The sequence below is a fragment of the Pezoporus occidentalis genome, unplaced genomic scaffold (assembly GCF_034315485.1).
Source record: "Pezoporus occidentalis ecotype Australia unplaced genomic scaffold, CSIRO_AGI_Poc_V1 ctg109, whole genome shotgun sequence".
In the NCBI taxonomy this organism is placed as follows: domain Eukaryota; kingdom Metazoa; phylum Chordata; class Aves; order Psittaciformes; family Psittacidae; genus Pezoporus; species Pezoporus occidentalis.
Window position 1 is genome coordinate 1202172 of NW_026912875.1, and position 14001 is coordinate 1216172.

Sequence of the window (14001 nt, forward strand, 5' to 3'; positions counted from 1 at the left end):
AAAACAGTGTCAACTGAAAGTTTTGTGAAGCATAAGACAAATAATTAAAGAAAATATATTTTAATATCCTTTTTTTCATCATATGGATTTAGATTTACCAAAGTAGGAGTTTGAAAACTCAGCTGACTGAAAAATCAAGCCACTTTGTTGGTCAAACAGGAAAACAAAACAAAACCACACAAACAAAACCCCAGCAACCATCAAACACCCCACTCACTGCTACTTTAATAGTAAATTTCTGGGAAATAGGTACAGTTAAGAACAAAGCCTATTAATTTCCTTTTTTTTTTTAGTGCATGAACCTGATAGAGAGTTAAGATAATATATTGTGGGTTTAGGTCTGAAAACACAAATTCTTGGAATGTAAACAAAGCAAACTTAAGTTTTTTAATATGCCCAGGACATCTTTACAGAAGAGGCCAAACTTCTGAAAGCCATTTCCAAAAGATTTAGTCCCTAAATCTTCAGACATGAAGACACCTTTAAAATTAATGGGGGTTCATGGATACCCACACAGCATTCACAGAAGACACACTGCAGAGAAGTTTAGAGCAGATGGTTCTAAGAGAACAGGTCAACCAAGCCAATATAGGGGCCCGGTGTGCTGCTCACGTCGCCATCCATTTTAGTGAGATTATTTGTATCCCAGCGGTAGCTTTACTGTTCAACATCACTCAAGTGAGCCTCTTAAAGCTTTGCTTGAGAATGTTTGTATAACTTTAGTCATTGCAACTCTACCGACCATTATTTATGTAGATGGATTCTGTGAGTCCTAAGAGAAAAAAAAAGTAGAAATCAAGCTCGACAATTGCTTGCTTTAGATCATACCTGCAGGGCTTGAACTATTCTTCTATGGTCTGGTAGCACAAAAGCTGCATAGAGAATTTGGACAATCAGTAATTTCTTTGCTTTTGTGAGCCGAAGACAAACTATTACTGCCAGCATAATAAAGTTAATTACAGTTTAAGTTACCAATTTCCTTTCTACAATGAAATAGGAGTGAACGGGAAAGCAGTGTTTTCCAACACGCTCTTTAGAGCAAAATAATGTCCATTAAATGAGTCACGCTCTGCAGAAATTTGTTAGTCTTGATCTACTTTATTCTAGAGAAAATTTACCAACATTTTCATTATGCACAGTCAACAGAAACAACCATACCATGAGAAATACTCATATGTACACTCCCCACAGCAGCTGCGTAGCCATGCTGTGGGGAAGTTTGCTCCCTGCACTTCAGTTCACACTCCCTTTTGATTACAGGGTTCACGGCAGTTTGGGGAGCGGCGCAGCCACGGCTGGCACCCCCAGACCCATTTTCTCCCCACACCTCTGAGGCTTCATTTTAGCCCACAACTTGCAACCAACAAACCCGCCGTTTATACAATAATATTACTATCATAATTAATAATTATATTGTTAGAATATTATTATAGCTAATAATAATTATTGTTCTTACTATCAAGCGAGCCTTCCCTTTAGCCCGCAAAGGGCCACCTTCCCGCAGGAAGGGCACCAGCGCAGCTCCCGTTCCCGGGCCCCCTGTCGAGGCTATGAGCGGGGCGGGCGGGCGGGCACGAGCCCCCTCGGCAGAGAGCCCTTCCGAGCCCCGAAAGCGCAAGGCAGAAACCCGGGCTGGCGCACGCTACCCTCGGCCGCCGTGAGCGGACCCGACAACGCGGCCACTCATCCCCCCGTAAGCCGTTCTCCAGCGCGGTCCCCCGCCGGTGCCGACGGCAGGAGCGCCCCTTACCTGCCCCGCGCCCTCGGAAAAGTTTCGCGGGCCCCCGGACGGGACGGGCTGTGACGGGCTGGGACAGCCACTCCTCTCCTCTCCTCGCCGCTCCCGACACCGCGTCCCGCCGCGGGCACCGACCCGCCGCTGTGACTAAAATAGGCAGAACCCGGCGGGAGGCTGCGGGCGGCGCCAGCTCCAGGGCTGGCACCGAGCGGCCGCAGCGCGCAGGCGCCTCCAGCCGGCCCCGGGGGACTGCGGGCGCAGGGCCAGGGGGCGGCCGCCAGGGGGCGCGCGGTGCCGGGGGTTCTGGGGCAGGCCTGGCTGGACTGGAAGCAGGGGCTCCGAACGGTGCCTCCCGGTTTGAAGGATGTGGGTGCTGAGTAGCGCCCAGCATCTAAACCCCGTGGGGTGAATCACCCCCGGAGCTGCAGACAGTCACCGCAGAGTGCACCCAGAGCTCTGGCAGTTTGCCTTTAGGGGGTTAAAATTAGAAGGGCTAAATTCTCCCCTACACAAGCAGCAAGCAGTATTTCCCCTATATGGTGAGTCAAGGAGCAACAATGGCCTTTAGAAAACTGCTCTTCTCTACTTGGCACCTGCTATAGTTGCTTTGTCACAAGCATGATGTTTAAGAAATGTCACCAAGTTTGTTCGTGTGGCAGTTTGGCAGCTCCCAGAAATGATGCGCTTCCAAAGCAGGCCATTTGTGTCCCTGCATGCTGGCACACTGCTCGGCCACTGTCCTGCCTAGCCTGCTTCCTACTGCCAGCCTCGCGGTACAGGCGGTGACATGCCCAAGTAGCCACCAAGGCCATCATCGTCTCCAGGATGTTGATGTGTAGCACCCAGCAATGAAAGGATTTCCAGACACAGCCCATAGGCATCCCAGCCCATCCCAATACCTGGCTGCCAGTGATAAATAAGCACTGCAAAGGCAGAAAGTCTTTCTGTACATTCTGATGAACTAGCTGCAAAATGCTGGGTTTTTTTTTCAGCAGTAACGTGCACATGGTCAGCATTATACTTGAATAAGAATACAGAATCCTGACCAATTTTTGAAGTAACTCTTTATGCTTGTACACACCAACATGTGTCCTATGAGGTTCCGGTTTTGTTACGATTGTTCTTAGCTTTACGTCTTGGAGAAGAGATCTGTACCTTTCCAGTGCTATGTGCTGTGTGAACAGGGGTTTTATGAATTCCTCTCCCTGGTTGTCTAACATATAATATGAATTTATTACGGAGGTCATGGTTTCGGATTGTGTTTCCTCTGAATGGCCAGTCATTCTTATTGATGTAGTCACTCTCCCGAGATACAGAGTAAGTGAGCTGAAAAGGGGGTAGGAAAAGCTAGTCAGTATAGCATGGCCACAGGAACAGTCATGAGAGATAGCATCTAGCACATGTTTGAGGTTGATAATATTCAGCTACGCTTGACGGAGCAAAGCCAAGTAGCTTCCAAAAGCAGCACAAAGCAGCCTGTCAGAGAGCTCTTATCCAAATCTAGACTGACATGTAAGCATTTTCTAGCATGTTACTGAATGTTGTGCATTAGAGAAGCACAGTTTGCTGTATTAGTTCTGTCTTTTGTAGTCTTTGTATTTCTTTCATTTTCCTCCAGGTCCTCTCTGTTTTTTTGTGGGGAGCATTGGTGGTAACACAGTGACTGCTTAGCCTAATGCAGAAAACCCTTAGGAAAGCTTGGCAAAGAACTAATAATATGTGAAACCATGTGAAGGTGTAGAACTTCATCCTAATAGAAGCTAGTCTCTTGGGATCTTTAGATTTCAATGTATTTGTGACTACATCTCATTTCTCCTGCATGGCAGAGTGGTAAGATCCAAGGCCACGTGGGTAACGTAGATGGTGGTACCTAGGACAGCTGTCAGCAGAAAGAAATAAATGAGGGAGGATTTGAGAGCTGCCTTATCTCCTCGCCCCTAGGAGGACCACAGTCAGATGAAGAGTGTAGACATGGCTCTAATGGGCTCTAGACTTGCGCTGTGGGGTGCACCCACGTGTAGAAGGAAAACCTTCCTTTCTCTAATATAATGACTATCCTCAATTTTATACAGATAATAGCACAGTCCTATGCAGATATCAGTTGCCGTAATTTTACATAGCCTTTAGTTATATAGATAATATTGCATTACATAGATAACATTATCTATAGGTACATAGATAACTTAAACCTTCTCTAAGTAGAACGTATTAAGTAGTGTTTATTCTCTTAAACCAAGGTCTCATGTACTTCAGGAGAGTGGGCTGGTGTAATTCAATCAGTTTAATGTCCTACTGTTAAGCCACTGTAAAGACTTAAATAGTTGGTTTAACCTCCTGTCTGTGTCAATAAAGTACAAGTTCATTCAAATCAGCTAATATAAATTAATTTGACAGAGGCAAGAAATAAAAACTGTTTGGGTATACATTCATGAGGAGTTGGATTCAAATAGATCAATTTTTAGAGATTTGTGTTGAATTGATGCATTTTGTTAGCAGAGACAGGTCTAATGGTGTTACAGCTGTTCATTGATGCATACTTTCTCTCTGTCATGTTTCCCTGTTCTGCTATTAAAGTCTTGATAGCTTAAGTACTTTCTCCAGTTATTTAGGTATTTTCCACAGAAGTGGTCCACAGTAGAAAATGTCACATGGATGTTGCAAACCACTTAGTCTTGTTCCTTATTTCCAGCAACCTGCTTTGTGATCATTGACCGTATACCCTAACCTCCCAGTGCCTGCCTATTCTATACTGCAGGGGAAAAAAGGCCTGTTGAGGATGCGGGGAGATGTCACTCAGCAGAGTTTGGGCAGGAGTTCAGAAGTACAACTGAGCCCGGAGGCTTCCTCTCCTGCTTCTCAGTTCAGGCCAGCCGGACATCGAAAGACTTTATTAAGCAGACAATAAAGTAACTTTCCATAAAATTGCAAGCACTCTGCCTCTTCCAAACGAACGCCCTATTCTGCAGCCTTTTTTAGGCAAAGTTTTCACTAAAGAGAACAAATGTTTTGTATTTGGGATCCCAGATGCACCAGGCTGACAGGGCTATTTTCAGACAATGGTGAGATCTACGACATGTTTCCATTTATAGTTTTAGGAAGCATACTCAGCATCTACAGTCTAAAAGATGTCTACCCTAAACTAACCTTTTAACCTCCCTCTATAGACAATGCGAAGGGGCTCTTTTAGAAAGTAATTAATCCTCTGTGTCTGGAGTGGGATGAAATATGTTCACATAGTTCAGAAGTACCACATTTCGGTAAAACAAATCCCATCCCAGGTGCTGGAATTATGTGCCATATAACTGAAAATTACCCATCTTTTCCATAGAAAAAATATTTTATTTGCCTGATTTTTATATGCCTTAGAGCATCCTCAAGAGTATAGTTTTATTAGAAGGGTTTTTGCATGGAAGAGATTGTGAATGATAAGTACTCTCTCAACTATTTAATGTGCTGGAGGCTTACTTAAGAGGAGTGTGCACATTCTGGTGCATTTTTACCCCAGACCCTCCAATAGACACTTTCTGATATTTAGGCAGGCAATTCTTCCCATCACATCTGTAATGATGTTTATATAAGGAGGGCTATCTTTTTGAATCGAGATACGAAACATCATATCACAGGTCTTCCAAGTGTCTGACTGATAACATAGTAACTGATGGTTGCAAACTTAGAGCCAGGAGATGACTTTCTTCTAAAATGATTTGTCAAAGTACCCAAGTTTTAACAGATGCACTGTTTGTCATAGATGTTTATCCAAAGGGTACATGATCCTGAGGTATAAGGTCAGAGTAAAACGGTTTCGTATTAAAGTTATCTAAACTGTGCACAGTAAACAATTTATTCAATCACACTTAGCAATTATTCCTGTTCCAAAATTATGCGTGAGCAGTCTCCTGCTGACAGTTTAATTTGCATGTTCATTACTTGAAATTGCTCGGTGAGCAATTTCTATGAGTATGTGCGAGGCTATGAGCTGCTCGCAAGTGATATTTCTGAGACTTGCTGAAGCTGTACCTAAATCACATGGTTCTCCCCCCAAAGAAAGGAGGGCTGCTACAAAACTGGCTGGATTTCTGAAAGTGAGGTGATGGTGTACCCATCACTACTCTTCGGGGCAGCTTGCTAACAGCAGCAGGGAATAACAGGGAGGCTGATCCCAATGAGTCTGCTTCTTTCTGGAAAATCAGGAATTCCAGATAGGGGTTTTGACCACATCGCTTGTCCAGCACTCAAGCTGCTGTCCAGACATTGCTCTTGGTTAACATAAGACAGCTCTTACTTCACACATAACCGGAAAACAAGTAATAAAGCAGTGCTTTTGCGCTGCATTTGTCCCCTTGTTGGGTGACAGCCCATTTCTTGGGGGGGCCCACTACACAGGATTTGGCAGCGCTGGTTGAACTGGCTGTGATTTTTCTCTTTCCTTTTTGGACACCTTCCATGAACTAAGAAAGTTCAAAATTATCATGCAAAGATGTCTGTGCTAATCCCAAAATAAATCCATCTCAGCTGCAGCTCACAGCATTCTCTCTACAGAGATCTTTATGAATTTACGTGAGCCTGTGTGACTGTGTTATCCAAAGGAATTGCAAACATTTTCAGGGTACAAATGTATGAGTACCTTTGGGTGTTGGTACAATGGCAATTACTGTTTTGTTGCAATATTAGTCCTTTTTAGCTGTGCATTTTAATATTCACCAGTGGCTGGCTTTGAGAAGCAAAAGCTAGGCTTAAATTCCTCAAACATTGCACATTAGCATCATTAAAATCTACAATTTTATAGGATTTTTTTTCTAATAATTGATAAGGCTTTAGAATTTTATTTAAAGATTAAAAAGGGAATTAAATAACAACTGTTTAACATACCCAGAAGAACAGACAGGACAGGACAAGGAAAGGAAAGGAAAGGAAAGGAAAGGAAAGGAAAGGAAAGGAAAGGAAAGGAAAGGAAAGGAAAGGAAAGGAAAGGAAAGGAAAGGAAAGGAAAGGAAAGGAAAGGAAAGGAAAGGAAAGGAAAGGAAAGGAAAGGAAAGGAAAGGAAAGGAAAGGAAAGGAAAGGAAAGGAAAGGAAAGGAAAGGAAAGGAAAGGAAAGGAAAGGAAAGGAAAGGAAGAAATCTAACTTAAAGACTTGAGGAAGGAAGACAAAGAAGAAGTGGGGGAGGCAGAAGATAAGTCTAAGAGGTTATTTAAAACAAGTGACAGGGAAAGCACATAGGATTTGAGAGTGAAAACGTTCCACACTGAGTGGGAAGAAAAGATAAATTGATGAGCTCAGAAGAACTGTGAATGGGCATGACATAGCTTTTTTAAAGTTGTTTTTTTTTTTCTCTACAAAAAGATACAGGCAGCAGAGAGCAAGAGCAGGGAAAAAAATGCATAAACCCATGAAGGAGCCTACTGGAGAATAAAGTAAGCCAAAGTAAATGCTAGGAACAAAAGCTCAAGAGCAAAAAGCAAATCAGGATTGCATAAGTTTGGTTCAAATACACAGAAATAGGTTGACGTAGCCCAAGTAGCAAGCACAACATTTTATGCACTTGATCAGATTAGCAGTCCTAAATAAGAGACTTGGAAATACTCCCTTGTTTTGAGCATAAAACTCAAGGAGATAATAAATATCCAGTTTCTGGATTAGCTGCTTCCTCTTCCGTTTTGGAAGAGTCAGCATCAAACAATCACTAAGGAGCATCTGGTCTGCATTTACTGTGCACCTCATCTATGCTGATTTGTACATCCAGATACTGGGCTTCAGCTCTGTGTATTGTAAATTACTATCAAAATGTGTGCCAGGTTATAGTAGACCACCATGGCTTCTCGCTACCCTGATCTTTGAGAGTAAAGGCAAGCACAGAATTGAACCCCATGTATTTTCTTCTAATTTCCATGAATAAACAAGACCAGTCTTCTGAGTAATGTTTATTGTACTTCTTTGTTCTGTAAAGAAAAAAGCAAGAAATGAAACTCTATTATATAGCATTAAAAACACAGATACAGACCACAGTAAACATACAGATATATGTCATTATTGCTTTTGCATGTAAGTACATATGCCACTATATAAAGCAGTTTCAGAACTAAAATGACAATGACTTTGGTAAAGAAAAAAAAAAAAAAGAACTAATAATTTGTAAAATTAAAACCAATATAAAAATGTTTATGCTCCACATCTGATTTCATAATATTAGTACTTACTGTGTTTTTTCCTACTAATACTTACTCATTAATTCTTTAAATAATGAACATACATACTGAAAAGTCACTGTTTTTGAAAAGGCACAACTGAATAAGCAAATGTAGACTTAGGAAAAAACAGAGCATAGTGCTGTCTGTATGACTGGTTTTTAAGTACTCCCATTCACCTTTCTAGGGAGATCTGCTTTAAAATATCATCTGAGAGGACTTGACCTTTCTGTAAACGAAAAGATGATAGTTTTGCTTCATATTCAAAATAAGTATTCAAAATATTTTATCTAAGCTAAAGCTTAATAAAATAGAATAGCAGTTACAATTGGATTCAGTAGTTTTAAAGATTGTTAATGCAGAGGAATTAGATGAACAAAGCACAGCACAATGGCTGGTTTATAGGAGTTGCTGATATGCATCCTTGTGTAATCTGGCAGACATGAACTGGCTTGCCTCACTTTTGTTATAGAATATGTTGCTTTTTGTTTACACCAGTGTAAGAGAATGCACATGGGAAGATAAAGGGTCATATCTAATGTGTTTCAGTTTACCTGTCGGTATCCCACCCTTGTAACCATGAGCTTCACCTGGTCCCTGGAAATCCAATCTAGATACCCAACACTGGGTATTTAGACTGTCCTGTGTCTAGGAGTCTGTAAAACCTACACATGAGAAACACTGAACAGAGATGTGTGCCTCACCCCCACTGAGCTCCAGCTCCAGCAGGCTGCTAGCTGCTTGGGGTCATCCAGCCAGAATCCCTGCCTGGGGACAGGGACCTGCTTGCTTCCTTTCACAGATCTGAGATGCTTTAATGTTTGCTTATGACATGCAGCTGTTATAGAATGTGATGGTGCTGCCCACTTCTAGATAATGACATAGTTACAGCATTTATCCATGAAATAGGATTTATGTCTTCAGTGTTTTTCTCAGCCTAATGTATCTTACTCCCAGAAAATTATTATATCCTCCAGGGTTTAGACAAGTTTGGGAGGCGATTTACTACTGCATACAATGAAAACTCTAGGATTTACTGCTATTCTTAGTTATTTACCACCATTATTTTATTGCAGTTGTTTATTTCTATGACTTTAGTGTCTGAGTCCTTAATTGTTTATTACCGTTTATCTTCAAAGCCTCACTGGGGTAGGGAAATAGTCCTGTCCACACAATACACCACACATCCCTTAAATGAGAAGCTGTGGTGGAACTGACAACTGAATAAAATTGCCTCGGAATCCACAGGAAAAGAAAAACTGCTATAAAATTCTTCTGCTCTCACAGGCTTTTGGAAATGTCCCATCTTTTTCCTGGTTCATGACAATGTTTAACAACATTTTTGGCTTGCAGAATATTTGGGTCCAAACCCTCTGTTGGCAGAACCACCTCCATAGCTACCCTCTAAGAAGGGCTTTGCCAGCCACGGTTTGCTCTGATGCAACTCCAGATGCTAGGGCTTGCAGATGACATGCTTGTGCTGCCTTTCTGCTATACGCTCCTACTGATGAAGCTCCACCTACACGGTTTGATTCATCAGGATGAGGTGCCTTGATTCACATGGTAAACTGAACTAACTCTTTTGACTTACACAGAAGTAAAATTAGAGCAAGCAGAAACTGAAAGGACACAAAAATCTACAAGAAATGAAAATTTACATGGATTAGACAGGAAAAAAAAGGGTACTTTCCCTTGGGAGCCCTGAACTTAATACGTTTTTATGCATATTAATGTAATCAAAGTAAGCATTTTCAAGAGGGATTGACAAATCAGCTTAATAAGGTATTTATTTTTTGTACCATAAAAAAATATCAGTTATACAGTAACACTTTGGGGCAGAAGAGTATGCATTCAATAATTACACTAATAGAAAAAAAAATATTTAATATGTTAATGTCTGAACTCAGCAGATTTTTTCCCCTTTTCTATTTAACTAGTTTTCTTCTAGCTGAATAGCTACGGATTTGTTTTTATTTTTGACACATGCTGTGCAAGACCTGTTTATAAGAGCTGTACAATATTGTATTTTAATTTTTCATGTACATGGAGCCCAAATATATCTTATATTTATCATTTATAATAATTGAAAACTACAGAGCACCTTTTATTTCTGGAAACATAGCATCAACATGTTTTTAATTACCGCAAGCATATGCCTTTGTTGTGGTGTGGCAAAACTACAAAATTTCATCCAAGCATGTATTCGGCTTTCCCAGCTTTATTCTAGTAGAGGTCATATATCTTTATGTATAGTTTGCTATCATTCTTTCCAGTACCAAGTTTCCTTTGATCACTGTCACATTTGCTGGTTTCTTGAAAATTTAGGACCAGGATGGCAAAATCACCAAGTCCAGCCTCTGTTATTATAGGCAACTGAATAAAATAATGTTTTTCATTAAGCACTTAAAATTTGCCTTGCATCTCTACTGTACATTGGGATACATTCTCTCTGGGTTATTCTGTAGCTTTGAGTGGGTTTGTATGACATCAAAAACATTGCTTAGAATATGTTACCTGTACTTACACTATGATTGGATATAAGGAAGAAGTTCTTTACTGTAAGGGTGGTGGAGGCACTGGAATGGGTTGCCCAAGGAAGTTGTGAATGCTCCATCCCTGGCTGTGTTCAAGGCCAGGCTGGACAGAGCCTTGGGTGGCATGGTTTAGTGTGAGGTGTCCCTGCCCATGGCAGGGGGGGTGGAACTAGATGATCTTAAGGTTCTTTCCAATCCTAACTATTCTATGTTTCTATTAGTAGTTAAGAAAATACTACCTAATGAAAGAATTATGGGTCAGTGCCATGCCCCTAATTAGGCAAGACCTGCTTTGAAGCTCTCACAATACATTGCTGCATCCAATGAATTAATTTACCACAAGCCCAATTTAAAACAAACCTCTCCTCGATAAAACCTGAAAGAAGTTGAGTGTTCTCCTTTTTCTTTTCTTTTTTCTCTTTGGACTATCCTAGGCCATGATTTTTTTTTAGCTTGTATAGTAAATTTGAACACCTTTGCAGGCTGTAAGGGCAATTCCAGCACGATGTTCACAATTACAAAAACTCTGGAAGATCGACTGATGCTGACAAATGGGCAAATCATCACGTGAACCAGATTCTGCCACTATTATCTTATAATGGTATACAAATGTAGACATAACCTCAAAGGAGATTATGAAACTTTCAGAAATGTAACATGTGACTAAAGGGCAATTACTGCAGATCAAGAAAATGATTCATTAATAGTGTTCTCAATTCACAAACCAGCATGGACTCAAGTATCCACTCACTTAAACTGATTATGAAGGAGCCCGACCACCTCACTGATAGTTATTCCTAAGTAAAAACATAGCCATAAATTGCATGATGCTCAAATCAGGGCTTCATCTAGCTCCAAACGTTTACTAACCTATAAATAATCACAGAATCATAAAATGGTCTGGGTTGGAAGGGACCTTTAAGGGTCATTCAGTCCAACCCCCCTGTAACAAGCAGGCATATCTTCAACTAGACCTGGTTGCTTTTAATGTCTCCAGGGATAGGGCATCTACCACCTCCCTGGGCAGCCTGTTCCAGCATTTCACCACCCTCATAGCAAAAAATTTCTTCCTTGTATCTAGCCTGAATCTCCCTTCTTTTATTTTAAAACCATTACCCCTCATCCTATCACAACGGACCCTGCTAAAAAGTTTGTCCCCATCTTTCTTATAAGCGCCCTTTAAGTACTGAAAGGCCACAATAAGGTCTTCCCAGAGCCTTCTCCTCTCCAAACTGAACAACCTCAACTCTCTAATGACTGGGTGCATATATCACAAAAGCTTGTATTATTTCACTGACATCAGTCTGACTGTACCTTTACTTAGGTATATATTATACAGCTCTCCCAAAACACTGGTGTATGTGTCACATACCAGAGCGCATTTTACAGTACGTTTCAGAAGTGCTGTGAAGATTAGAAAAAGCAGAGGTGGAAAGGGCTTGCCATCTTGCTTCCAGTCCTATTGTATGTACTTATACAACTGTAGATATCTATGCCCTGAATTCTACAGCTGAAATGTTCTGCCAGTCATGACTCAAACAGATGCTGGAAAGCTGGAGACAAGTTTTTAAAAGTGACTAAAAGCCCAAAAGCCACAGTAGCAAAAGCTAAACAAGAGTATGCGCAGATACTGACTCAGACACGTCCTAGTAGAGATTTCTGATGGTAACTGACTTCATCAGAGAAAACCATCCCAGGGAACTAGGGTTGGAAACCAGGAGGAAACCAAGCCACACACCAGTCACAAACAAGGAAAAGATTACCAAAGTATGTAATGAAGCACCCATCACTCCAGAGCAGGTATCTTTCTAAGCAGTATGCTGTAGTTGAAATAGAATAAATAAGCTTGATACAAAACTTGGGTAGGCAAGACTCCTTGGTCTTATTTTGAAGGTGAAGATGATTGTACTAGTTTATTAAGTGCTGATCCTATTTAAGTTAGGCAGGGTTTTTTAATACATGGGTCAAGCCCATAAATTCAAGAAACCCAAGGAGAACATTAATCAATGATTTATATTTCACCTAAATCTAGAATAACATCTCTTTTATGTTTCTAGGCTATAATCTTCTTATGTTTGGAGATTGCTAACACATAAAACATTAAGTATACTCTTCATATAGGTCCAGCAAGTTATAGGATGAGAGATTTTTAAATTCTTGTTATCAGAATGAGAGATGGGGCCTGTTTTTTAAATCACCTATTAAAAACCAGGCATATGGTTTTCAGAACAGCTCAACCAGGTGAAGCAGAGTGGGGATCCAAGATGCAATATAAGGGCCAGCATCCACAAGAGATGACACACTTCATACCCACCTCAGCACTGAGTACTGCTGACATGTAAGACATGATACTAACCACAGCACTGAAGTTACATGAGAATACCTGTTTGAGGCATACCAAGGGGTCAGGTAGTCTGCTGTCTTGCCCCTTAACTGTCAAAAGTGTAGGAAGGAAGCACATGTTTACTACACACTGCCAGCCTCTTGCAGTGTACCATAGTATTATAGCATTATATAGCCTCTTGCAGTGTACCATAGTATTTTCTGGGTCAGTCTTTAATAGCAGTCAATGAACTCTGCAGTTTTTCAATTCCTTTTTGACCAAGTAACTTTGTGAGTGAGGGGCTTCAAACATTAAGTAATACATACAGAAAACATCACGTGGAAGGGCTGTTAGAAGGATTTGGGGATTATCACATTGCATGCTATAGTATTTATGTTTGGCAGATTTTCCTCTCTGAGAAAGGGACATAAAATTAAAGCAAAAATTGTACAATGTTATCTGCTCCACACTGAAGGTCCTTCAAACAGGTGGTGTTTCATATCACATCTAATAGCTTTCTTATACATACTGCATGATTATCTTTCAAGCACGAGGTTGCATCATTATTTTAAGTCCTCCATCAACAATCTCCAAGATCTAAACTCAGCCATATACCCACACATACACACACAATGGTTGCCCTACCACAGTCCAGCAGTTTTAAAATATTAAAAATGTCATCTACCTCCAGATGTATCAAGCAGCAATACAGGCTCATAAAATAATAATGCTTCTTATTTTTTGATTACTGGCAGGCACCAGGCATAGCAGGAGGAAGGTAAGTTAGCAAAGACGTTCAGACACTCTCCCCAAAGGCACAGTGACCTCAAGGGTCAAAAGCATGAGCTGGTGCTCACTTATGCCATTAAACCACCACAGAATTAGGGGGAGAATAAAAAATTGTTAAATCAGGAATTTTACAGGCACAGAAAAGTGACTCTGGAAGCTAAGTGAGAATGTTTCGGTTAAAAATTGTATTTATTGCTGCAGCTGTTTCTGAAAAACCTAGCTATAAAGAATATTGTAAAACAAACTCCAATGGTTTGGCAGTTCATTGATTAGCAGTATTTATTGTATATGTCACGAATGGCACTGACACTGTGGAAGCCTGGGTCCTATAGCATCACATTCTATCAGAAACACTACACAATCATTTCAGTAAACTATATTTGCAGCAGACAAAACTGCTTTACTTTTGTAATGCCAGCAATTACATCTTTGT

At 40.8% G+C, this 14001-nt stretch overlaps 1 protein-coding gene across 5 annotated transcripts in view; it reads right to left on the reverse strand.

The window, feature by feature from the left end:
• The window catches only part of BVES (blood vessel epicardial substance), a 59788-nt gene that overhangs the window by 31135 nt on the left and 14652 nt on the right, over positions 1 to 14001 (reverse strand). The window contains exon 1 of one of the 5 annotated variants that reach the window (XM_062624499.1): positions 1751 to 1777. The exons of the other annotated variants lie outside the window; for them this stretch is intronic. The gene's annotated coding sequence lies outside the window, so the exon portion shown is untranslated. Of the gene's footprint in view, positions 1 to 1750; positions 1778 to 14001 lie in introns of those variants that run through there. 5 annotated transcript variants of the gene reach the window in all.